General features: G+C 34.9%; 1 long non-coding RNA gene across 1 annotated transcript in view; it reads left to right on the forward strand.

Annotated features, from left to right (window-relative positions):
* The first annotated feature begins 2,017 nt into the window (after window positions 1-2,017).
* The window catches only part of LOC144339885 (uncharacterized), a 194,431-nt gene continuing 174,688 nt past the window's right edge, over window positions 2,018-21,760 (forward strand). Inside the window, exon 1 of the long non-coding RNA XR_013415436.1 lies at window positions 2,018-2,165. This is a non-coding gene — a long non-coding RNA (uncharacterized LOC144339885). The remainder of the gene's footprint in view (window positions 2,166-21,760) is intronic.

A 21,760-nucleotide genomic window follows, 5' to 3' on the forward strand; every position in this document is an offset into this window, starting at 1 on the left:
TGTTGACAGTCCAAATTAGAGCTGAAGTCAAAAGCACAGATACAGAAATACATTAATTTTATGAGATGTTTTCAAATACTAGTTACATGTCATTTGGAAACTCAATTTAATTTTAGACTTTATGGAATGCAGATTTGGCTCATCACAGTTCTGTTAATATTTTGTTGACTTCATAAATATAATTTAATCCCTATACATCAGCTTTCTGATCTGTAAGAAGAAAAGTATTCTTCCCACACATTTTGCACTCAGAGCTCCTCTGTTGAAACAATAAGCAGTGTTGTAACACATGAATTTGAGCATGGCTTCAGAATCCAATGTTCTCTTTATCAACAAAGAGTGACTGAAATTTATTTGGTGTTTCAGTATCACCAAATTTGAAGATATTACCGTTAATAAAAAAAAGAAACATCTTTGTTGATATAAGAATTATTCTGAAATATGAATATCCCTGGAAATGTCAGCTGCCTACTACATAATTTCCAAGAGTCATTTTTGTGATCTTAGTATTCAGAGGTCCTCAACTAAAAATGACTCATAAAAAGAAAGAGACCCTACAGATAGGAAGACTCTGATTGAAAACATATTTACTTCATTCCAAATATATTTTTCATGTATTTACTTACATATTATTTACTCATAGATCTCTACTTTTGGCAAAGTTCATCGGTTTAGAATGCAGGGGAATAATGACTTCTGTGGTGAGATTTTAAAACTTTTTTTCTGTGGGAGGAAAAAAGGTTGAGGAAGAAGTTAAGCTTTTTAGATAATATTATTAGTGGCAGAAATCAGAGACAATGGATTAATGCTTTAGTCATGGGAAATCAGATCTGAAGAAAGGAAAAATAGTTACATAATGGTTTTTAAAAGTGCTATGAAATTGTTCAGGTAAATAGAATTTTCCCTTTTGATTGTCTTAAAATAGAAAGAAGACGTGTTTAAAATGACAGTTCTCGAGTCTGAATTTCAAGAACCAAACCAAACCAAACCCAAAACCCTTTATCACGATGGTATGATAGACATTTCAGAATGCTGCCTCTGGAAAAGCAAGGTGGGGTTGCATCTCCGGTGTGTTGCTTACTTTTGACCTTGGACAAATTACAAAATCCTGATAAATCTCAGTTTCTTCATCTGTAAAATACCAGGATAATAACACCTATCTTTTTTGGTTATGGTTAAGATTAAATGAGTTACTATTAACTGATACAAGATGAAACTACCAATGTATACTAACTGCTACTTTATTACACAGTATCTTTGTTTTTATAAGTAATGATAACCAAGTTTCCTCCAAATTGTCACAAAGGAATTGTAGAAATCAAAATGCAAAGTCACATTTGACATTAAAAAAAATGAAGCTAATTTTCAGGAAAGTTAAGAACCACAATTAAATAAATTTAAAATTGGTATTTAGGTTTATGGATAGAATTTTCTTTAGTTGTCTACACTTCTAGAGAAAGAAAAGTGAAGGCTGAGAAGAAGCCAGAGTTTTAGGAATTCTTGCACCTCATTAACATACACCATTATGATCAAATTATGAGAAATGAAAAAATACAAGCAAGGATAATCTCTTGTCTTGAGGTAACTTCCCATGTTATTTCTATACAATGTATCAGGATTTTAGACTTAGTGGGGAATTTACTCCTTTTCAAGGAAGACAAAAGATCAAAATTGTGCTATTGATATAAATGAAAATTTTGTAACTAATAATGATTATTGGGGTTTTGTTGTAAAGCACATACTGTAAGTTTCTATAGCTGTACTTATCCTTTTCTCTTGTCTGTCATACAGACATTTCAGATATCTCACTGCCAATTCTCCAATGTCACCTGAATTATTTCTCCTCACTAAAAAACTGTGTGTGTGTGTGTGTGTGTGTGTGTGTGTGTGTGTGTAGTATGGTGTGTGGATGTGTGGTGTGTCTCCCTTGAGACACTTCACAGAATGACGTGCAGGTCACTAGCTGCTACTACCTGCAGTAAGATCAGGTTCACTGAGAGTGCTAGCCAAAGCAGAGGCATGACTCTTAGCGTCTCCGGTTACTTGGTCCATCTGCGCTCTGCTCTGGTGGAGGTCTGACTATGAAGACTGCATTTTGCCTTACAGACATACACTTGAGTCTTATCGAGATAATTTGCTGCAAAGAAACTCTGGCTACTGCTCAGGTGAAACAGCTTTCTTTCCATAAGGTTTCACTTTACCGGAGGTGAGATTCAAGAATGCTTTTTAATGGGAAAAGAAGGATTTCGCCAAGACGACTTGCTAGGATTTCTTTGTTCAATCTATTTTCTTTCATTTCGAGTTGATTGAGGGACATCAGATAGGATTCTTGTTTCACCCTGCATGCTTCTTGTCAACTATCTTGCCTTTCACAGTCTGACTACACAGGGACGTTTACAGCCTTCCAATGGTGTCTGCCAGACCTAGGTGTTATGCACCATACCTCCAGGGATCATTACCATATGGTATTTTAGGAGACGACACAGTTCATTTCAATGCAATTCAAATGAGCAGATTTCTTTTCTTTATTACACCATTGCATTTGGCGGCAATCCACCAGAGGCAGAGCCTAACTCTCAAAGGAATACTCTGCCCACTCTGTCCATTTAACTTGAAAATCTAGTCGGTTGATCACACATGTGCAACAGATGTGTGAGCATGCGTAGCGAAAATAAAAAATAAAAAATCCCAGCAGTGTACTGTGGGAAATGTAGCAGAACTACTGGAAAACAGAGACACAAAAAAGTCTGGTACTAAAACTTTGATTTTTGTCGTTGGAAGGGCAATGTTTTTTATTAATCTTTCCCTCCTTTCTTAGGTGGAAAAGGTATAGGTTTCCATTATGATTTTGCAGTGATTACTCATGTAACACTGGTAAGGAAAGTTTGTTCATTTTCACAGACTTCATGTTATATTGAAATAATTCTAAATATTTTGACCAGATTTTCTTGGGCCCCTGCCTCTCAGGAACTGGCTGTTGGCACAGTAAATGGGTGAAAAAACCACCCATTTACAAGAGAGGATATCAGAAATATATATCCTTTCATCCGTGCCCCACAGGCTTACATGGAAGGAGAGAGCACCAGCTGTTTTTCTCATGGTGAATAAGGGTTACTTGGGGAAATCTCTCTTCCTGTTTTTATATGGACAACTAAATTGTTGCATAGCCAGTTAATTTTGGTTAGGTCAATAGCACAAGGTTAATTATTGGAACCTTCCTCTTTTTGCCTCTGTGAGAGTACAATATTAACATGAAATAGAAGAAAATGTAATATAGTGACTTATTCTGGAAGTGCTGTTTATTTGGGAAGTATTTGTTTTTATTATACTTTCAAAGATTTTACACATACTCAACTTTGTCTTCTAGGAAATAGTGGAAGAAGATTTTGATGTGAAATTAGATTCAGAAAAAGTTTTAGAGTATGTTAACACATTTAGAAAAAATATATCACTTTTACTTTAAATGGGAACATGTTTTTAAAGCTAGAACAATTGGCTAACCTATGAGAGAACTTTGAAGTTATGTTTTCCTGCTCTCTGTTACACCTCAATTTGGCTTGTATGATTTTATGCCTTTTTCTAAAGGTATGTTACGATGTCACATTATCTTTCTAACCTTGGATTTAATTAATGCATCAAAGGGCACATAGATTGATTTATTTTAATGTATTATACAGTATTTTTATCCAGCTGTATAGTAGTATAGAATTGCTTTAGAATAAAGCAATAATATAACTGTTGATATATTCCACTTCTGACTTTGGATTTGGTCAGCATTACATATGGAAGGAGAAACCCACCCTGTATTGTTACAAGGATGGTTTTTCATTCATATCCTTATTGCTCTTAATAAATGTCCCAAAGAAAAATATTCTGCAGCAGCCACTCATAAAGAAGCAGAAAATGGCAAAACCACAGCATAGGAGGAAACCTATGTGAAAACAGTGGTTGTGTCTTCCTGGATACAGAAAACAAATAGAGCTTTTGAAAAAGCTTGCCAAAAGATGCCTGCCAAATAAAATATTGTTTTATGAAGTCAGGAAAAAACTAATTTTAAAGGTTATTGTAGGTTATTTGTGGTCACTTCTGGTGTGCATACAGCATGATGTCATCCTGAACTCTTCTCTATTTATATTTCAGTCTTAGAGGTCTTTTGTCTAAGACTTGATCTCAGCTACTAGAGACATCTAAAATGCTCTTATTATTTGATACTCATAAAAATCGAGGCTGAAAAAATTAGACTACATGGAAGGGAGACCTGGCCAAGTCCAGACAAGAAATCATTCAGGCAGATCCACCTTCTGAAATCATACACTGTAGACATCTTCACGGGACTCATTTGCTGGAGAACTTCTCAAGTGATTGGAAAGTAGTCATGTGTCCAAATGGCTCCACTAGTGAATTATTGCCTTTGAACGGGAGTAGATGGAACCTATGCCAGAGACATCTCATCTGAGGAAGGAGAAGGAGACCAGGGGATCCCATGGGCAGTCCAGCTTCTTTCTCTTCCTGAGTGGATGTAGCCTATATCTCTGGTATCTTTCAATTTGCTTATGTGATCTCTTGCAGCAAGTTCTCTTCACCCTTGTAATGGGGCCAATTATTTTTTCTCTGTGGGATCCTTTTTTTTTTTTTTTTTTGTCTTGGAAAACCCCTCTTTGTTGAGGTAGTTCTCAGTAAACTAGGAAATGTCAAACACTGGTTGAGGACAGACTAGATAGCCAGTGAGATGTTAGCAACTGGAAATGGAAGAAGCTGAGGAGTCTCTTGAGGGAAAAAAATCCCACAGCATTTGGGTATTAGAAAAAACATAAAATGTAAAAGAAAATGCATGTTTATAGTGGAAGGATGACACATTAATAGCCATGTCTAGATAGACAGCTGACATCATTTGCATAATCTTTAAATGTATTAATTCATTCAAAAAATGTTTTTTCATATATCTAGATGTACCAGGTGTATTGGTGTTAGAGAACAGAGAAAAAGTTATATTTAATACAAATATATAAAATAAAAACTAAGTCATACAGTAGAAGACATTAAGTGCTATGGAAAAAAATGTAACAGAAGAAGGGTATGGAGTGCTGGGATGGTGGGGTTGTAATTTAAAATTTGGTGGTCCAGTGACACCTCACTAAGAAGGTGACAGTTGAGCAATGCATAAAGCTGTGAAAGGAACAAACCATATAGTCACCTTCAGGAGACCATTGCAGGCAGTGAAAAGTAAACAAAAGAGGCCTGAGCCCAGGGGACATGTGGTGTGTTGGAGAAACAGTACAGCATATGTACTATGCTGGCCAGCATATGTATACCACAGTACTGTGCCGGCCAGCATAAGTACACATCACATACACACGTGTGTGTGCAGACACACCTCTCTCCTTCATACATGTAGGTGCTTCAAAATGCCAGAGAGATTTAGAGCAAATACTTCTTCAATAACACAGTTTTTCTCGCTGAATGCGAAGGGATACTATTCATAATTTAGGCTTAGCTGAACTTTGGAAAATCTGCTCTTTGCATGAGAATGGAAAGTTCAGCAAACCCAGGGAGCTGAAAGATGATTCTCAAGTCACCACCCTAAGTCAGCAACTGTCAGGTTAGAGAACATACTGGTGTGTTTGTAGTTATTTGATCATTACAGTGATTATATTGTGTTAATGTTTAACTGTATATTAAGCACTCCAAACCTATAAACAGATTTTATCATAAGATTGGCAGTGATTCCTTACTAATCCTTTCTTTTTGGGAAGCCTAGCCTGAAAAGTTATTTCCTCGTCTCTCTTTGCATAGCTTTGTAAATGATACAAACACAAGATTCATTCAGTTCTGATGAAGTAAAACTGCAGAGAATAAATAGGACAGGACGTAGGAATACATGGTGAGTCAGCAAACAAGATCTAGGAAACTCAAAAGTGGGATATTAATTATCCGTTTCATGCAATGAACACTTGTCCACCAACATGGGATAATTTTAGGAAGATGTGATTTGGGGTTTCTATGTTCCTGGGTTGCAATGTGCTGGGGAGTAATCTCTTGAAAAGAAAGAAGAATGAATTAAAACTGGCAATAAGGCCAGACGCAGTGGCTCACGCCTGTAATCCCAGCACTTTGGGAGGCCGAGGTGGGTGGATCACCTGAGATCAGGAGTTCGAGACCAGCCTGACCAACCTGGTGAAACCCCATCTCTACTAAATACAAAAAAATTAGCCAGTCATGGTGGTGCATGCCTGTAATCCTAGCTACTTGGGAGGCTGAGGCAGGAGAATCACTTGAACCTGGGAGGTGGAGGTTGCAATGAGCCAAGATTGCGCCATTGCACTCCAGCCTGGGTAACAAGAGTGAAACTCTGTCCCCCTGCACTAGCCCCTGCCCCCAGCCCCGCCAAAATAAGAAAAAAAAAGGAAAAATAAAACTAGCAATAAGACAAAGATTGGAACTCTCCCTCTTTCCTCTTTTAATTGCAAGAGGAAGAGAATACATTTTGGCCCCTTGATAAGATCCTTCATTCTCTTTGACAGCGTCTAGGGAGCTGCGTTGATAGCATAGGTAGCTAACAGCAAACAACCCAATGAACTGAGCGAACGTCAGCTACCTACCACACTAGGGGACGAATTTTCAATTTGTAATTCCTGCTTCTATGGGAAGAAAGCAAAAAGAATATTTTGACTCCAATATTTTCTTCAGTTTTAACGCTTGAAAAAAAAAAGGCAAACCAAGTACACTTTGTACAGGGGTAACTAGAGACAGAATGGGACCGACTCGTCAGAGGAGCCACATCTCTGCTGGCTGATCCTATGTCACTGTAAGGTTAATTGAGTGATCCTCAGACCGAGAGCATCGTTGCATCTGTTTAGGTGTGTTTGGATTAAGGGGCAGTCCTGTTCAGAGGGCTGAGCAACCATCTGAGCAACCCTGTGGGATCTCTAAATTCCAGTTGTGCTCTGGCTATAGGTTACCTTGAATGATTTCAGGAACTCTTTGATGGCTTCTTTCTGTTCCTCTCCCATGACTGACACTGACAATTCAGCTCACTTATCAGGATGATGATAAAATATTTTACAAGCTATTGACAAAACTTCCTGCAATTCATCTCTAGGATTTATTTAGGTTCTCTTCATGCAAAGGAAGATAGGTATCATGATATGGGCTAGTGCATGGACACAGGAGTAAAAATAGTCTTGCGTGGAGGATGTCAGATAAGGCTGTGTCATCTAGTTAACAGTAGTTCAATGATAAAAGTTCTGCACAAGTCATTTTATTTTGGTGTTGTGTTATTTATCACTTATTATTTACTCATTTATTTAGATGAAAGTGATTTATTCAAATAGGAGAAAGATTACCTAGTAGAGGAGGTCTCTCCTATTAATATCATTATAACAATGTTTTGGTTTTATGAAATATTAACTATGGATTTTCCAATCTGACAAATGGTGGTATAGTTTATCCACAGTAGCAGGAACAAAATGTCCCTGTTTTCAAATTTCAACAATTACAATACTATTTCTTTATTTTATTGGTTTTATTGAGTTAAAGCACTTAGACAATTCTTTCTAATTTCATCAAATACCAGTTTCTTGTAATTCCCAATTATAAATGAGAATATTCATGCTACTAACTTCTGTCCCTCTTTCCTCCATCTCCTAACTTTGTTCATTTGTACCTTTACTTTTGCATTTTCAAAATTGGTAAGATTTACATGCTGTGCTAGAATCTTAAGCACAGAATGCTTTAAATTTTGTCTCCTATATTACTCAATAGTATAGTCTTAAATTTTTTTAAATTATTATTATAAATAATAATTATACAAAACCAAAAATTGTGCTGGAAATATACTCTCTCACTTAATTCTAAAAGGGTCAAATGTCATAACCTATGTGGTACTTGTAAGAAAAAAGAATTTTAGAACAGTCTCAAATGGATTTTCTTTCTCAATGCTATCTAACTCAATGCTTCATTTTTTTAGTTCATTATGTTTTTGTAATTTTTTTCATTTCTTTCTGAAACATTTCCAGTTTGTTTCCTCTTTACATTTCTATCTCCTGTTGAGAGACAAAAGATATATTTTTGCTCTATTATTTTCTTTCATCTGTTTATTCATTTTCTTTCTAGTTGCATATTTATATGTTTACTTTAAAATAACTTCTAGGAATACAGAATTAAAATAATTATAGTTATTTATGACATTGCCATCACTGATCCATACATTAATATATTATTAATATAATGAACTCTCACAACAATAACCAAGGATTAGAAAACTAATATCAGTTTTGAGTTTTATAAAAAGGGTGTCACACAGTTTGTAATCTTTTGAGACTATTTTTCTTATGTTTCTAACATTCATTCAGTGTTGTCACATGTGGCTTTGATTAACTGATTTTTACTATAGTATAATTCTCCCTTGAGAGAATATACTATAACTTGTCATCCTGGTGATATACATTTAATAGTTTCATTATTTAATATTACAAAGAGTGCTAAAATGAATACTGTTAAACATGTTTTATGATTCATATATGTAAGAGTTAACTTGAATATGCTCATATGGTAAAATTATTGGCTATGGAGTATATGGTTATCCGATTTCAAAAGTTAATACAAAAATGTTTTATAATGTGTTGCAACTGGAAGATACTTCCATTAGTAATGCACAAAATATTGCATTTAGCCACGTATTCTCCAATGCTTGGTATTCAATGATTTCTTCATTTATTTTCCTTTAAATTGGCTCAAAATGCAATCACATTAAGGGGTTGACTTGCTTTCACCTTATTTTTTTTTTGCCACTGGTTTAAAAATACTGGTTTTGTTGAAGTATAAGTGCATGGAGTATAGTCATCAAGGTTAAAAACCATAAATTAATGAGTTTGAAAATGTGTATAGTCATATAATCACCACTGCATCAAGATATAGATAATTTCCATCTCCAACAATTCCATTGTCTCATGCTGCTTTGTCATCAACCCTTTCTCCAATCCAACCCCAGGGAAAATGCTGATCTTCTTCTGTCACTACACTTTTATCTTTTTTAAAATTTCATGTAAATGGTATCGTGAAGTATGTAGCCTTCTATGCCTGCTTGTTCCACTTATAATGCTTTTGAGATTCAACCACATTGCTGTTCATATTAGTAGTTCATTCCATCTTGTTGCTATATAGCATTCCACTGTATAGATAAAACATAATTTATTACACATTAAATGAAGAGTGGACATTTGGGTTGTTTCCCATTTTTGGCTCCTGTAAGTAAAGCTTCTATAAACATTGGCTTACGAATCTTTGGTGGGGATGTATGTTTTCATTTTTCTTGGGTAAATATGAAGTGAGATTTCTGGGTGATTTGTTTAACTTTATCAGAAAGTACCAGAATGTTTTCCAAAGTGGTTGTACCATTTCACATTTCCATTAGAAATGTATGAGAGTCCCAGCTGCTTTACATCCTCATTAATTTTTTGTATGATCAATCTTTATAATTTTAGCTATTCTGGAAGGTGATAGTGATATCTCATTTTGTGTGTGTGTGTGTGTGTGTGTGTAACATGTCCAGAGAGTTTTTCTTATTTTCTATCATGTTGCTTATATTCTGTATATATTCTGCATACAAGTATTTTACTAATTATATGTTTTACAAAATTTTTTTCCAAGTATATGGCTTGCCTTTTATTTTTTTTGACAATGCCTAGTGACAAATATATATTTTAAAATTCAATTATCAATTAATTTTTCTTTTACTGTTTCTACTTTTTCTGCCCTAAGGAATCTTTCCCTGCCCACAGCTTGTGGAGGTCTTTCCCTATATTTTCTTTAGAAGTTTTATATTTAACTTTTATTTTGAAAATGTTTTTCAAAATAAATTTTGTATATGGCATAGGATAAGGGTTACGGTGAATTTTTCCCTTATATTCAATTGTTCAGCATACTTTGTTAGAGAGACTACTGATATGGTTAAGCTTTGTGTTCCCCCTCAAATCTCATCTTGAATTGTAATCCCCATAATCACCATGTGTCAAGGGAGAGATCAGGTGGAGGGAATTGAATCATGGCTGCAGTTTCCCCCACGATGTTCTTGTGATAGTGAGTGAGTGCTCACAACATCTGATGGTTTTATAAGGGGCTGTTTCCCCTTTGCACAGCACTTCTGCCACCTTATGAAGAAGGTGCCTTGCTTCCCCTTCGCCTTCCACCATCACTGTAAGTTTCCTCAGGCCTCCCTAGCCATGCTGAACTATGAGTTAATTAAACCTTTTTCCTTTACAAATTACCCTTTATAAATTACTCAGGCAGTTCTTTATCGCAGCATGAAAATGTACTAATACAACTATTGTTAAACTAAATTTGACCTGAGAAAGGCTTCTTAACTTGCATAGTTCAGTTTTCATGAATTGCAACCTAACTTAGCACATAAATAAATTGAAAACCCAACTTAGGAGTATGTGTCTGTAAAAATAGGTGAGGCTCAGTCAACCACAGCAGCTGTGCTTCAGCCAATCACAGACAACCAACTGTTCAAACTGTTCAAATAAAGCAACTGCTGAGCTGTAACCAAATCAGCAGTTTCTGTATCTCACTTCTATTTTCTGTATATCGCTTTCCTTTTTCTGCTCAGAAATATTATCCAATCATGCAGCAGCCCCAGTTTCTCTAAGCATCTTCTGGTTCTGAGAGTTGCCTGGTTTGCAAATCATTTTTTTTTTTCTCAGTTAGACTCTGTTAAATTTAATTTGTCAAAAGTTTTTGTTTTAATACTACCCTTTTCCTATTGCATTCTCTTGGATTCTCTGGTTTCTCTTCAGCGCATATAAACCTTTCACCTTTTAGTTTTGCATTATCTTGGTATATTTGTTAAAAATTAACCACATGTGTAGGGGTCCATTTCTAGACTCTTCTCTTCCATTGATCTTATACCAATAGTGTGTTGTCTTGGTTATTGTAGCATTAAAACAAGTCTAGAAATCATGTAGTATAAGTCATTCAAACTTGTTCTTCATTTTCAAAGGTTTATTACTGTATTTGCGTATAAATCTCAAAATCAACTTATTAATTTTTACTTTAAAAAGCCCATCAAAATTCAAGTTGAGTTGAATTTAAAAATCAAACTGACAGAACTGACATTTTAACAATACTGAGTGTTCTGACTCATGCAATAGTATATCTTTTCATGTATTTAGTGCTTTATTTCTTATGCATTCTGTAATTTTCAATGTAGAGGTCTTAAACATAATTTTAAAAATTTATCTCTAAGTATTCCACTTTATTGGTCATGTAGTAAATGGTATTATTTTTAAAACTTTTAATCTAATTATTTGTCATTCACATATAGAAACACCATAGATTTGTGTATATTGACCTTATGTGGTATAGTCTTCCTATTTTACTTAGTAGTTCTGGTAGTTGTTTTTTTGAGGTGGGGGAGTAGATTCCATAGGATTTTCTATGTAGATGCCCAGATGATGGGCAAATACAGACAGATTTACTTTCTCCTTTTCAATGTGTATACATTTTTAATGCATATATGTCTATATACATTTATGTGTTATTGTACTGGCTGGAGCTTCCAGTACAATGTTAAATAAAATTTGTTTGAGGGAATATCTTTGCCTTTTTTTCAGTTATAATGGGTAGGTATTAGTCTTTCATTAAGTATGATTTTGGTTGAATTAAGTATGATTTTTGATTGATTTTTGCATGTAGGTTAGACATATATGCTTTTTATCAGGACAATGAGGTTTCCCTCTAAGTTAGTTGAGAGTTTTGTTTCTTTTTTTTTTTTTTTTTTTGCCATGAATTGTTGTTACATTCATCAGATACTTTGCATCATCAATTAGTGATGAAATTATCAATTAACATAATCTTTTTGGTTTTATATAATGTAAAAAATACATATATATATATATAACCTTTATATATAAATCTTTGAAAGTTGTTCTCTATACCCCATGTATTAGGATTTTTTTTTGAACTATATAAAACACTAATCTCATATTTGTGTGAACGCCAGAGATTGTTTAGCCTAAAGGTTTCCTGATTTTTATTTCTACTATCTCAGGCAATTTTCTCTCACATATGTGCAGATCAGTATTCCAACAAATACTTGCTCTCTGGAGCCTTTTCTATATGCAGCTCCCTCCTATTTAGCAGTCGTACAACAAATGCTAGCTGTTTTAACCTCTCCATATTTCAGTCTCTCTGTATTCAACTCGTTCACACCACTGGGCTCTGCGTGGTTCCCCTGCCTGGGTTGACAATCAGAACTCTCCTCATTACTTCTGCTTTTCTGTAGGATCAAAATTCTGGTGTATAATATCTGAAAACTATAATTTCATATATTTTGTCAATTTTCTGTTTCTTTAAGGCAGAAAGATAAAGCTGGTTCCTGATATTTTAATTTGACCAGAAGCAAAAGTTAGCCACTGAGTTATTCATTTTTTTATTACTAAAAAAGTTAATTAATTAATTTTTTTTTTTTTTTTTTGAGTTGGAGTCTCGCTCTGTCACCCAGGCTGGAGTGCGATCTCGGCTCACTGCAAGCTCCGCCTTCCGGGTTCACGCCATTCTCCTGCCTCAGCCTCTGGAGTAGATGGGACTACAGGCGCCCGCCACCACGCCCGGCTAATTTTTTTTTTTTTTTGATTTTTTGTAGAAACGGGGTTTCACTGTGTTAGCCAGGATGGTCTCAATCTCCTGACCTCGTGATTTTCCCACCTCTGCCTCCCAAAGTGCTGGGATTACAGGCGTGAGCCACCACGCCTGGCCAAAAAAGTTAAATTTGATTATTTTCCAATCTGAGTTATTTTAGAGCTTTTTGCTCTGTACTCACATATCTAATTCTTTCTTTGAATTTTGATTTATCCAGGCCAATATAAATATATTGGCTAGAAAAAATATATTAATTTTTAACGAGTTACTTGACACACAGAGAATCCGGCTCTACTGTGTTTATTTTTTTGTACACCTTCATGGTGCTTGACTTCCTACATGTTTTGTAATTTTGTTGATGAGTTCATATTTCTTGGAAACGTGTCTGTTATTTCCTTAAGGTATTGGTTTACCACTGGTGTCCCCAACAAGGATATTAAGTTTTTTTCTGTCAGAGCCTAGAGTTACTACTAATCTGGGACCACTTCAAAATAAATTTATGGCTTAACATTTTCAGACATTCCAGGTAGTATAGCATTGGTTTGCAAAACTCATTGAGAACCCACATGTATTTACAAATGCTTAGGAGAGTTACTTTTCCCCCCCACTACCAGCACTAAGTTTCGAGATGAGCAATTTATTCTTTTTATCATTAGCAGCAGAGGTGTGCGTAGGGCGGGATGAGAATGGGGAATTATAGGGAGATTATAGGGAACAGAGTTTACATATATTCCAACCAAGACTATGTTAACCACATCCTCTTCAGTTTATGCAGAAAAATTATCGGTAGGGTTGGATTAGTTATAGGGCTTATCTCATACTTCTTGTGACCTGTGTATCCTTGACAGGCAGTCAAGGTTACCTAGGTTTGGAAAATATCCTGAAGGTGAAAACAGTTTTATTGCTTAGTTCTTGTCATTTACTTTTTGCCTTCAGATAACTCTTACCTTTTTATAGCACATTCACAAATTTAAACTGATGCTATGCATGTTGTATCCAGCAATTTTAGTTATTTTCAGGGCAGATTATGTTAGGCTGCCACACTGCCAGAAAAAGAATTCTCCTCATCTATTTTTTGTTGCTGTTGTTGTTCTTAAGTTCTCTAGTATGCTACTCATTCTTCTGTTTCTTCTACGATAATGAGTGCATTCTTTAATTTTATTGTTACTGTCATTTTACGTGAACTGCCATAGGAAAGGAAGACAAATATAGTCAAATTCAAGTTATAAATTATGACAAGTCTTCTAAATTACTTCCTTTGAAATGCTAATTTTCAAAATAGAAGACAGCAGGAAGTTAAAAAAATAAATATCTGATATTCTTTATTTTTTATTTTGAAAGACTGGTAGTAGATTAGTGAAAAAAGATTTTATACTGAACTGGATATATCAAAGTTTAGACAATCATAATTAACATGCTAATATGATAAGATATTATATACAATTATATGTCTAATTTGCTCTTGCAATAAATTCAATCTTTTTGAGCATGTACTGTATGCTATATGCCCAGTAAAAATATTCACAGAAACAATTAGGATATTTTCCTTAGAGTTGTGCTAAAGAAATAAGAATATTCTTCTATTTTTGAATATTGTGCATATTTTAAATATTATTTGAGGCTGGTTATATAAATGTAGATTTTACAAACGTGTTAAGTCAAAATATCTGGATATAATATAAAACCTTTTTTTTTTCTATTCTTTTAAAAGCTAGTATGGCAGAGATTTCCGGCCTCTGATCAGAACATATATATTAACATTTCATAAAGAAAGGGAAATTTGGATCAAATTTATGATATGCCAAATAGTAAAATAAATATACACTAGATAAGAATATTTCTGTGGTTTGGCCCACACAGACTCATTCCCTGGCCAGCTGACAACTACTCTCTTGGGGATTGTGAACATCAAAAAAATTTTTCTTTGGCGCTGTCTGCTCTAGAATGGGCTTAGCTAGGGCTGTTTAGTGTAGCAGCTGCCAGGGTTGGTAACCTTCAGTAGATAAGACTAGATGGAGAAATTAGAGGGTATTTCTTTTGGATTGTTGTAAATCTGAGTTTGGCAAACTTTTTCTCAGATTCTAAGATTGGGGGAGCCTGAGTTGTGTCAGTTCCACAGACAACTGATCCGTGTCAGTTCCATGGATCTTTGTATTTAAATCTGCATCACTGTTAAGAGGACATGTATTGTGTTAGAAAGACAAGGAAGAAATGTCTTCAATAAGATATTCCTTTGTTAAATTAATACCACAATAACTCTGATATAACTCAAAACTAAATTTCAGTAGATTTGATTCTTACTGTTGAAATTAAAAGGCATTTCAAATTATGAAAGACCTTGAAAATCAAACTGGCTAATCTCTGGATATGTATTATTATCTATCCCAGTTGTGGGTTATCTTAATTACTGGAATAAAGTTCCTTTGGAAAGTTTTTATAAACCAGTGGATAGTAGTACAAACCCATAAACAGAAATAAATGTTCATGTCTCTTCTATTTGAGTGCTGTTTTCAAATTATCAACACAAAGCTGAGATTTTTGTAGTTGAGGTTTGAGGATTCTACCGCAACCAAAAGTTATTGTGCTGGCATTGTTCAATCAATATGGAGTCTTGTCAAAAGTTTATTGGTTATGTCTCATAGAAACACTTTGTATATTTAGTAGGACATAGAAGACAAATTTGTACTTTGCTCTATTTCCTTATTATTTTTTGACTATTAGAATCAGTACCAGGCTACAACTCACAGTTTAACAGTGATTTAGGTAAACAATATGAAAATGTTATGTTTGTGGTATTACTATGCTAAAGCACAGACTACATTATGGAATGATATATTTCCTCATCACTTTGAATGCAGATACACATTAGCTGCCTTTTTTTTTTTTTTTTTTTTTTTTACCTTTTTAATGGACTGAAGTTGGCTTTATTTCCTCATGGAATTACACCCTTAAGCGCATCCAATTTAAGACATGAACCAAGGAAGGTAGAGTTCCACTGTTAAAAAAAATTTTATTAGCATAAAAGAGTAGATCCTTTTATTTTACTCCAAACCCATGTTCAAAATAATCACAATTATAGTGTTGCAATATACCACATTGCAATTAACATACTCCAAAAACTTAATGAATTCAAGTTTAAGAATGGTCTTAATTTTTCTCTGCATTATAGCAGGCTCAAGAATATCCTTGGAGTACTGTCACTCTTATTTTTACTCCTAAAAGCTTTCTGACAAGAGAAAGTTCACGTTGATTTAAACAAAATATTCAGTGAATTGTGTTTGATCTTAGTATGCCCATGGAAATGTTTTTTTCTAAATTATTTTACAGAATCCTATATTCTCAATATTGTAGCACTGATTATGTTTGACTTAAATTTTAATTTTTGTTTGTCTCTCAAGAGATTATAAGTTTCATGAAGGTACATACCATATATCATATTCCACTGTTTATTACAGTGGCTTTCTCGGAACAAACTCTCAAAATACATATTTATTGAATGGATAACTGAATGAGCAAATTACTTCTTGGTTTGAGAGAAAGTTTAACTTTTTTGCTCTAATGTATAAAAACTCAGAATACTCCTCTCCCACAAAGATGTCCAAGAAAAACAAACAAAAAAAAAAGAAGGAAAAATACAGGGATACATGATTTTTAAGCCTATCTACTTACACCCTCACCTGCAATTTTGTTTTTATTTATTTAGGCTGTGAGTGTGCTTATTCAACCTTAATTTGTAGTTGTGCTAAGCTGATTATCATAGCTACAGATAGAGCTAAAATTGAGTAGGAAATGGAAGAACAGAACAGAGAAACCAAATTTTTTTGCCACCAATTTTCAGCCTTTGCTAACCTTATGGACTATTTCCCAATACTGTGCTAATATAAGTTTCCTTAAAAATAGCTTATGAGATAAGGGAACAAAGAATACAAGCCAATTGTCCTCTGAATTTCGGAGCAACAATCTTCTGATCCAAGCAGAGGTTGTTATGATATCCTGTACCTGGCTTTGTAACATTTCCTAAGGTAAACACATAATTCAGGCACAGGATACCTCTGGAAATATTTGTCAGTTGTTCAGCTTTTAAAAATGTCTTTGTATTAAATTTGCAATGAATGGCATTGAATATTATAGTTTTGGTAAATGGCCTAATTGTTGACAGTAACGTAATGTAATTTGCTTATTTCAAAAGGACATTTTTCTATACCCTAGTACCTTCTTCAGCTTTCACCAATAATAATTCAATTTGGAGACATTTATTGAATGTCTCCGTTCAGTGGGAGAGAACTCTTTTTTATGGGTCACTTCATTCTTAGTTGATGGGGCAAAAGTACCCATTTCCCGAGTTACAATAGAAGGAAAGTATAGGAGAGTGGGTGAAGAACTGGACTAGGAAGCTGAATCCTGGATTCCAGGCTTGGCTCCTTCCCTTACTGTAAATGAACCTAAGTTATATAAATAGCTGAACTTATCCTCAGTCTCCAAATTTATATTTGTAACACTCCCTACTTGACCTACCTCATCAAAAACAAGATAAGAAACATGAAATCTCATTATACTCTAAGATGCCATACACATTTAAGATATTACACTTATAGATCCATATTAGTGTCAAAAAACTGAAGAATGCTGTCATCTTGAAATGAGATTTGAAAGGTTAATAGATATGAAAATAAAAAGGAAAACAGAAGGGTGGTTGCAAGGTGGAGCTCTACCTTAAGATAGCAGATTTAGAAGTCCTAACCTGAAAATCTGCCTCTGGGAAGATAAAAAGATGAGAATGCAAGAAACACCTAAGACTTTTGTTCCTACGGCCAAGAACTATGGCATATTTCTTAAACTGTTGTTGTTTAAGATTGCCAGTGAGTGACATGTAGCATCAGGAAGATCTATCCTAAAATGTTTTGTTGGCTGAATTTTCTGGGATGGTGATTAATCAAAAATATTTTTCCTTGTGCCTTTGAATGACATGCTTTTTCTGAGCCAAGGAGTGGTTTAGATGGAAAACCAAATCATATGAAACATCTCAGGTTTTTGCTCATCATGGCAACTTGTTTTCTCACATGGGAGGTAACTCCCTCAAAGAAATAATGCCTGACAGTTCAGCAATTGAATTGAACTAAGGCTTCTGAAATGAAATAATGCAATTGGCAGGGAGAAATTGCTGAAAAAAGTATAGGTTTTTAATAAGTTCTGTTAACTAAGAAAACATAGGGAAAATCTCTTAAAAATTCACTCTTTGTTTTAAAGAGTCATTTTGACAATATGCTTTTAACTTTATGATGTTAAAGATTATGTATACCTTATCTTAAGTAATGATATAGCCTCATTTTAGAATAAATCAGATGATAGCCTCCTTTTCTATTTCCTTCCCTTTTTCTTTGCATGGAGAAAGGAAATAAGAATTACTAAAAGCAAAGGGTAGCTTTCATTTATTCTCTTATATATAAGGCTATGGTTTAAAAGTAGAAACAAAACCAAAAACTCCAGACTGCTAGGTCCTCAGGTTCAGTGGTATAACTTTTGAAGTGATTTTTGTATTGACAACCGCCTATCCTTTCCTTAGAACTATGCCCTAGACATTTCCTTGAGTTTCAAAAAAGTGGCTAATATACCCAAAGAATAAAGAATCCTCAAGTCTTCCTCTTTAAAATTCCTACTTTTCTACTCCTCTGCTAGTGAAGCTGTTTGGAGAGGTCTCAGTGAATAGTGAATAAGTGTTGACTACCTTCGTATGTTTTAGTAGCCCACAAAATTTAAAACTTTCTCAAACCCATATCGAACAATTAGACTTTGCCCATTCTGTGGCCATTGAAAGATGATCACTTGCTCTGATGAATTAAAAATTTTTAAGTAGGTCAAAGATCTTGTTTTTTTGTTGTTGTTGTTGTTTTCTGTATTTCTGAGGTAGCTGCCTAATGTAATGAGAATAAACCTCAGAAGAATAATATTTATTTTGATTAGCATTGTGCTATTTGAGTTGTGAAATAACATTCTCTTGGTCAAACAATAACAAAACTGTTTTTTAAAGAGAAAAATGAAGAATGTTAATATATGAGTCTGGGTTGTAAAGTATGACAAGCTTAGATGATTTCTGCATGGATAGGTTTTTATATGTGAAAAGTTGTAATTGGCTAATGATGTCAATTGTGTTATTTTTATATTGCTATTATTTCTGTCAATCAATAAAAAGTATAGCGATGGCAGTTGTTGGTATCTGTTGAATAGCACAAGAGTGTCAGGAACTCAGGGATGGATCTCTTAGCCTTTTACTTATGATCTTTGAAAGGCTGTTGGACCTCAAGATATTACCACCATGTTTTGCAAAAGAAAAAAATGAGAAGGGTAAAGAGGGATCCGTCAGCTGAATAAACTTTTCCAAAAGTGTCACCTAACATCTTGTTTATAAGATATATCTTATAGGCCGGACGTGGTGGCTCAGACCTGTAATCCCAGCACTTTGGGAGGCCGAGGCGGGCAGATCATGAGGTCAGGAAATCGAGACCATCCTGGCTAACACGGTGAAACCCCATTTCTACAAAAAATACAAAAAAAATTAGCCAGGCATGGTGGCAGGCGCCTGTAGTCTCAGCTACTTGAGAGGCTGAGGCAGAAGAATGGCGTGAACCTGGGAGGTGGAGCTTGCGGTGAGCCAAGATCGCACAGTAAGCAAGACTCCGTCTCAAAAATAAAATAAAATAAAATAAATAAATATATATATGTATACATATAAACCATTCTTTGAGCAAGTGAGGCTGAGAAATGCGTTTATAGCTGCGTACATGGCCTTCCCCTATTCTCTCTTACAAAGGAAGAAGTAAAGAATGTAGATAGTACTGGGAGTGAAGAGTTACTGTTACATACATGTAGCATTTCAGTGCCATCTCAGACTTCTGTTTGGAGTTAAGCAACCAAAGTGAAAGAGAAGAAACAGAACTTCATCCACAACGACCCTTGGAATGGGAAGCTAAGTTTCATCTCTCATTGTTAATGGAGCAGCAACGAGAACAGACTCAGAAAGGTGTGGATGAGATTGTCTAGGAAAGCTACAGCATAGGACAGACTTCTGACATTCAACATTTGAGGTTTTCATTGATCAAGGCCAACCTTTAAAGTCCATGGCATACAATAACTTTAACTTTTTCTGTCAAGTCACTTTTACAACCAAGGCTGGTGTATTAGTTTGCTAGGACTGCCATAGCAAAGTCTCACCAAGTGGAACAACAGAACCTTACTGTCTGACAGCTCTGAAGACTAGAGGTCTGAGATCAAGGTGATGGCAGGATTGGTTTCTTCTGTGGGGTATGAAAGGGAATCTGATCCATGGCTCTCTCCTAGCTTCTGGTGGGTTGTTGGCAACCTTTTGTGTTCTTTGGCTTGTGGATGTATCACTTCAATCTCAGCTTTCATCTCTACATGTCATTCTGCCTTTATCTCCACATAGTGTCTGTCTCTGTTTGAATTTCCCCTTTTTATGAGGATACCAGTCCTATTGGATTAGGGCCCACTCTAATGACCTCATCTTGACTACATCTACAAAGACCCTATTTCTAAATGAGATCACATTCTAAGATACTGAGAGTTAAGACTTAAACATATCTTTTTTAGGGGGACATAATTCAATCTCATAATACCTGGTATGCAAATTCATTTGTTAAAAAATGAACCTGGAGGATCCCTTACCTGACCCTGAAGCCTCCACATTGCAACAATCATTTCCTTTTCATTGGAGGAAATTTTAGACTATAGAGGTATTTGAGAATTTTTAAGGGTCTATTTAATGGCATACATTGAAAATATTGCTTTCAGTCCTTATGAAATTATCTGGATCACAGCGGGATTGTTTGTGAATCTGAAGATGTATATTTATTTCATGTTATGACTATTCAGTTAAACAGTTTTACCACGCAGTTCACTTTTCTCAATGTAACATTTTTTTTTGGGTGGAAATAACAGTTTTTTAAATCCCAAAACACCTTGAATACAATATACTAAGTTAATAATATTTTAGAAAAGACCCATTTATCCACTTCACATAATAATCTCTAATCAAAGAGTATCACATGGAAAAAATTAAAAGTGAGCATCATGTTTGGATTAAAATTCACTTTTGTTTTGTTGGTATGCCAGGTGGGAAGAACGAAGAGGAAGCATCTTCTGAATCTTCAGTTTATTTTACACATGTGTTTTCTATGTTTTGAACTGCTCTCAGGTTGAGCCTTTAATTTCTTGTAGCCCAAGACAAAGACATTTTTTGTCCAGTGGGCTGAATTGTGTTCAATAAAAAGTTAGGTTCAAATCCTAACCTCTGGTACCTCAATATGACCCTAGTTGAAAATAATATTTGCAGATGTAATCAAGTTATGATGGGGTCACAATGGAGGGTGGATCCTCCAATGACTGGTGTCCATATAAGGAAAGGAAAATCTGGCCACGGAGACACAGGTAAGAATGCTGTGTGAAGACAGAGGCAGAGGCTGAGTGATATGTCTCTAAGCCAAGGAACTACAAAGATTGCCAGCAATCACTAGATGCTAAGAGGCATGGGACAGCTTCTCCCTTACCACCTCCAGACAGTTTGCTGAAACCTTGATTTTGGATTCAGCCTTCATAACTATGAGAGAATAAATTTCTACCTTTTAAAGCTACCAAACTTGTGATAATTTGTTGTCAACCCAAAGAAATCAATACATCCAGCATATCCAACTTTGATATCAAATGCCTGCCTGATGATGTGCACCAACTGCCACACCAATTCAACCACTGCCTTCCTTGGTGAGCATAAGAAACTTCATTACATTACTTCTTATATTTGAACTAGATCTTTCTCATACTTATTATTTATACAAACTTGTTTTCACTGTTCAATTGATGTATGTTCAAATCTATAAAAATTGGGAATTTTGGATTGGGATAATATGAATGTTAATTTCCTTCTGAAATTAGTGGAGGTGGTTTTTTTGTTTTAGTTTTTCAATCTGTGGCTTTTCATTTTAGGACAAGGGTTTCAGGAACACACTTAAAATCATTAAATGAGACATAGACTTTACCTTGATTCCTATGATCACCTCAGTAAAGAAAAGCGGTCACAGCAAGGATAAGGTAAGTGGGCATGTTGGTTTCC

Source organism: Macaca mulatta, chromosome 3 (assembly GCF_049350105.2).
Source record: "Macaca mulatta isolate MMU2019108-1 chromosome 3, T2T-MMU8v2.0, whole genome shotgun sequence".
Classification (NCBI taxonomy): Eukaryota; Metazoa; Chordata; class Mammalia; order Primates; family Cercopithecidae; genus Macaca; species Macaca mulatta.